Source organism: Octopus bimaculoides, chromosome 6, assembly GCF_001194135.2.
Source record: "Octopus bimaculoides isolate UCB-OBI-ISO-001 chromosome 6, ASM119413v2, whole genome shotgun sequence".
In the NCBI taxonomy this organism is placed as follows: domain Eukaryota; kingdom Metazoa; phylum Mollusca; class Cephalopoda; order Octopoda; family Octopodidae; genus Octopus; species Octopus bimaculoides.
Genome location: NC_068986.1, coordinates 6211751 through 6217546, shown reverse-complemented (window position 1 = coordinate 6217546; position 5796 = coordinate 6211751).

The following is a 5796-nucleotide window of genomic DNA, read 5'->3' as shown; positions in this document are numbered from 1 at the left end:
CAGAAAAATAGCATTCGGCCAACACATTGACATTTGAGCCAAAAACAAAAATTCAGGCTTCAGAATTTTTACCAATTCTGTGGGGGAGGGGGTGTATGTATGTATGGATGGATGGATGGGTGGATGGATGGGTGGATGGATGGGTGGATGGGTGGAGGGATGGATGTTCAATAATAATATTGGTTTCAAATTTTTTGTACAAGACCAGGCAATTTTGGGAGATGAGATATGTCAATTACAGCAACACTAATGTTCGACTAGTATTTCTTTTATCAGCCATGAAAGGATAAAAGACAAAGTTGACCTTGGCAGAATTTGAACTCAGATCATAAAATGAAATGCCACTGAAAATTTAGCCTGGCAGAGTAACAATTCTGCCAGCTCACCACTTTATTTTCAGTTATAATGTTACAACATGAAGGCAACAGTACAAGTTGATGATGTGTCATGGCTGATGAAGAACAAGTAACCACCATTGATCTATCTCTAAATATGCATGGAATGGCAAAAGTAATATAAATGTCATGACAACTGTAATAATAATGAAAACAATAATGGTGGTGGTGGTGGTGGTGGTGGTGAGAGTGGTGATGGTGAGAGTGGTGGTGGTGGTGGTGGTGATGATAATCATGACTATGATCGTGATCATAGAGGAGGAAGAGGATGAAGAGGAGGAGGATCATCATCATAATCATGGTGATGATGATCAGGAGGAGGAGGAGGAGGAGGAGGAAAGAAATTACTTTGATTCTCATCTTTTCTTCTGATTTATTTCTCTTCTGAAAAACTGCTTGCATCTTCTTCCGATTTGCCTCCATAAATTTGGGGGTTTCATGTTTGAAAGGAAGTCGTTGATGACAAACTGAAAGGAAAGACCGTAATTATTATCATCAGAACAATCAAATGCGAGAGCAATAAAGTAGAAGACAAACTTCTGGTGAGCTGCATTTATGGCATGAATTTCATTTCTGGTTTTAAAATCATTCTACCTCACTCACATCCTCTAATATAAAGTCAATAAAGAGCCAGATTACCAGTTGAAGGGTTAACAGTTCATATTGCAGACAGATGCTGTCCTATTCATCATCATCATCATTTAATGTCCACTTTCCATGCTGGCATGGGTTGGACAGTTTGGCAGGAGCTGGCCAGGCAGAAGACTACACCAGACTCCTGTGTTTGTTTTGGCAGGGTTTTTATGGCTGGATGTCCTTCCTAACACCAACCACCCTGTAGAGTGGAATGAGTGTTTTATACATGGCACTGGCACAAGCGAGGCTATGTCCTTTCAAACACCAACCATTTTACAGTGTGGACTGGGTGCTTTTTACATGGCACCAGCACTGGCAGGGTTACCAAGTAACTTGGCAAAAGAAAGGGCCTTTGAGAGAGGAGGGGGAAATTGGAGGAGGTGATCTTGTGTCAGATGATGAAAGGTTAAAGTGTGACAGGCAGAAACAGGTGTCTTGCTGTAGAGGAGGTGCCTAGTTACCCAGTCAGAGAGATAGAGAGATAAAACGAGGGAGGGAGAGGGGGAGAGGGAGAGCAGAGAGAGAGAGAGAGAGTGATCAAGAATAAAAACAGAAACAGGTGTGCTGCTGTGATGGAGATACATGGTTACCTAACTAGAGCAAGAGAAAAAGAGAGAGAATGGAAGACAGCAAGAGTGCAAGAGGGAGCAGGAAAGAGAGGGTGACGAAATGCCAGGGTATATCCACAAACAACAGGGATCAACTCACCAAATAACCTTGACCCACCCTGCAACAGCTCACTATAGTAGGTAGCAAGAGCACTGTAAAATTGCAGAGTGATTTTGCAATCTTATAGTAGTTACCTACTTTTATAGGTATAGCTGAGGGAATTTAAAATTTCTTTTAATGGCTTGGTCAGAGGAAAATGTGGTGTTCCTAGTAATGCCTGTAACCATTTTCATGGCCTTCAAGACTGTAGAGGGAAAGAAGAAGTTATCACCAAATCAAAGACTTGGCTCAAATACTATGACAGAATGGATTCCACTAAAAGCACCCAAGATCCAGAATTGGAAGGGTTCCTTCTAAAAGCTTTCACACAGTTTCAATCTCCTAAATTTCACTCATAACCTCAGGTTATGATATTAGCTGCTTATCAAAAATACTTATGATATTAGCTGCTTACCAAAAAGGTTATGATATTATGATATTAGGTTATGATATTAGGTTATGATATTAGCTGCTTACCAAAAATACTTTACACATTTATAAAATACCAAATCACAAAGTCAGCACTATTGGTAAAGGAATTTTCCATTTTTTAATTCAAGACTCCTTGTGCCTATGGAAAAAAAAAATTCAATATTCAAGCAGTCAAACCAATTTTATTTAATCTCTTTCTTCCTCTATTTCTTCTCTCTTTCCCCTCTCTTTCTCCTTCTCTCTTCCCTTCCCTTTCTTCTTCTCTTTCCCACTCTCATTCCCTATTCTTTTTCTCATCTCCTCTTTCTCCTTTATTTCCCCATTTCTAATGACACATCTATCAACTGATAAGAGAATTATTCAGCATGGATTTCCTTTAATTCATCATCCAATTGACTCTAATATTTATGACATTAACTTAAATTCCTGACCAAACAGCTTCAGAATTATCACAAGACAGTGAGAGATTAACCTATATTTTACTATATATATTAATCACTTATGCTCACACACACACACATAACCTACACACACACACACACATATACACATATACATACATGCCTGTGCATACACTCACACACACATGCACACACACACCAACACACATTATTTTCTTGTGACTGAGCTCAAAGAAAAGTTTTGCAGTAAAAGAGGCTTTGCTAAATGGAATCCACTAAATCTGCCCCAGTAAACTACCAGAGTCAAATTAGCCATTTGCTTTGGTTTTTTTTCTTATTGTTGACCAACGAAAGTAGCAGATAAATCCCTTCATATCACAGCTTACTGTCTTAAAAATGGCAGAACATATAATCTTAGACGTATGAAAAGATGGAACGGTCATAGCTGGAAAACGTTTGATCATTAGTCTGCTCAATTATGGCTGATCTCGGCATTAAGATCAAACAAGCAAATTAGGGCATCAACAAAGTTGATCAGCTTGCTAGAAACAGTAGTTAAATTGCCTGCAAATTACATGATGTTGCCTTGCAGTTCCAGTCACACCCATAGAAAAGCATAATCATTATAGCTGGGATGGCTTTGATCACAGGTTTGCTATTGATCTGGAATAATCAATAGCAACAGCTGGGACTAAATCTTAAGCAACATTAGAAGGGTAAAATGCTAAGTTCATCTCAGTGGGAATTTAGTTTTATTTTTTTATTTGCCTTAGTCATTAAACAGTGGTCATGCTGGAACACTGCCTTGAAGAATTTTAGTCAAACAAACTGACCCCAATATTTTCTTTCAAAACCTGATGCTTATTCTATTGGTCTCTTTTACTGAACTCTTTTACAGGTATATATGTATATATATATATAATAATAATAATAATAATAATAATAATAATAATAATAATAATAATAATAATAATAATAATAATAATAATAATAATAATAATAATAATAATAATAATAGGGATAAAAATCCAAATTTACAGGTAAAAACTCAATTAAATTCAATTTATTAAAAATTAAAATTAAATTAAGTTTCACAGTATAAAATATATAAATATATAGTTTTAGAGAAAAGAACCAAAAAGGCTGGAGGGTATATCAGCCAAAACGTTGTGTTAACAACAAACAAGAAAAGGACAAATATTTGTCAAATGTATATAATGTAAATAATGTAAATCAACCCCAGTACCTATTTTTTTTTCAAAGCCTGGTACTTATTCTATCGATCTTTTTTGCCAAACAGCTAAGTTATAGAAGATGTAAACTACAAACACCAGTTGTCAAGCAGTGACAGGGTACAAACACAGAGACACATACACAGAAAGATGTATACACATATTCATACATATATGCACAACAGGCTTCTTTGAGTTTCCATTATCTATGTATGTAAGGTGGTAAGCTGGCAGAACTGTTACACACCAGACAAAACACAACATTTCATCCATCTTCTCATTCTGAGTTCAAATTCTGCCAAGGTCAACTTTAACTTTCATTCTTTCAGGGCTAGTGAAATTAGTACTAGTTGAGCACTGGAGTTGATGTAATCGACTTGCCTCATCCTGCAAAATTTAAGGCCTTGGATCTATAACATAAAGGATTATTACATATGTATGTGTGTACGTAAAGAATATATACAGGGTGTCCCAAAAGTCACTGAGGGGTTTCAATTTTTGATAACTTCCTTAACTTTACAAATAAATGCAGGAAACTTTGATACAATATAAAGGACATAATTGAAATTAATATATGCAAATCAAATTTTGCAATACCACTACATCACATATGCAAAAATGACATCTCTTAAATGGCAGCCATTTTAGGCTTCGCACGCCTGTGCTCTTTCTAAGTTATAGAGCAGTACAGTAATTAGATAAAGATAGTTATGGCCAGTTTATGGGGTTACACAGGGTTTTGCATCCGAAAAACACTTAGTTTTACATATGTCTTGTCAGACCCTATTGGCTGCTGACCTATAACCTCTCTATAAAGTGGAGGAAGAAAAGATCTTGTGGCTAGTTTGTCCATGTGTTCAACAACTAATCATGAGGCCTTTTCGTCCTCCACTTTAAAGAGAGGTTATAGGCTGCCAGCCATTAGGGTCTGAAGGGATGCTGTAAAGCTAAGCACTTAATGGACGTGAAACCCAGTGTAACCCCATAGCCTAGTCATAACTATCTTTATCTAATGTGTGCGTGTGTGTGTGTGTGTGTGTGTGAGAACAGATATTCATGCCTACATATGTATGTATGTATGTATGTATGTACATATGTATATATATTGTTCTTTAACACTTTAATGTATTACAGAAGACTTTATAGTGATATGTTCAATTACTGAATGGTTTACAATAGCAAGCTCTCAACTTAATGGTTTATGAGATTATATCTCACCACAGCTGTTGCGTAGTCCTGGCATATATCACTTTAGCCTAATTAACTTAAAGTGTCAGATACAAAATGATTGCTTTTGGGTTATAATATTCCTAGAATCATATTATTAGATGAATACTAATAATTTCAACTTGCTAGAGAATGAGGTTTAAGATCTTCTTAAATACGCTTTGGTTCTCTATAGATAAATTAATGAGGAATTTTAGAATGAAAGCTTTTCTAAAAAAGGCTTTAATTTTCCAAAGGAATAAGGTATGTTTTCTACAACAGATTATGAATTCCACCATCTTGGAAGTCAATAAGCCAATATCTTATTCATTCACTCAATTTTATTGAACTCAACAAAAATCATGCATTAATGTACCAGATGATATAAGCAGCAGGTATTGAATTTAAGCCTTCAGATAGAGGTCAAATCTTGTCTATACTTTGATAAGAGTAGTCACCATTCATCATCATCATTCTAACTACCACTTTCTCATATTTGCATGGGTTGGGTAGAATTTTGTTGAGGCAAATTTTCTACAGCCAAATGCTCTTCCAATCAGCAACTCTCAAGTGATTCCAAGTAAGATGATATTTCCCTATAATCAGACATGTTTACACAGAAGATTTGGAACAAAAGATACTGCTTGCATGATAGCGACATTCATTTTACAACTATCACGTGATGTCAAGGTATGATAGTAATACATACACACAGATATAGACAGATGTACACACATATATATACACACATGCACACATGCATATGTGTGTGTGTGTGTGTGTGTG